The sequence below is a fragment of the Penaeus monodon genome, chromosome 31 (genome assembly GCF_015228065.2).
Source record: "Penaeus monodon isolate SGIC_2016 chromosome 31, NSTDA_Pmon_1, whole genome shotgun sequence".
NCBI classification, from domain to species: domain Eukaryota; kingdom Metazoa; phylum Arthropoda; class Malacostraca; order Decapoda; family Penaeidae; genus Penaeus; species Penaeus monodon.
The window spans coordinates 17,254,882-17,255,309 of NC_051416.1; positions in this window are offsets into that span (position 1 = coordinate 17,254,882).

The following is a 428-nucleotide window of genomic DNA, read 5'->3' on the forward strand; positions in this document are numbered from 1 at the left end:
CATGAATATTAAATCAAGACCTTTCAGGAAATTTGCTTTTTATTTCCATGTATGACTTTCCGTGAGACAACGACAGAAAAATACATGCAGGAAATATGTTTAGAACATGTTCGTCCTCCTACTGCTGTGTTATTTGTTAATCATCTAGTTCTTTTTATGCCTCAAAATATTAAAATGTTCCACAATTTTCCGAATTCACTCCAAGTTGAACCTGTCGATTAAACATTCTAAATATCTGACCTAACACAACTTTACAATTTCTGAAGGTAATGTTTATAACTGACAGAGTAGGTACTACATTCAAAGTGGCGCCCGCCGGGGAAGCGGTGACGGGGCTGTAAACCTGCTCGGATCAATACTTTAGATCGTGGAAATGCCGGCCCTTGGGATTCTGTACTTTGCCGAAGACCGTGTTATGGTAATAAAAG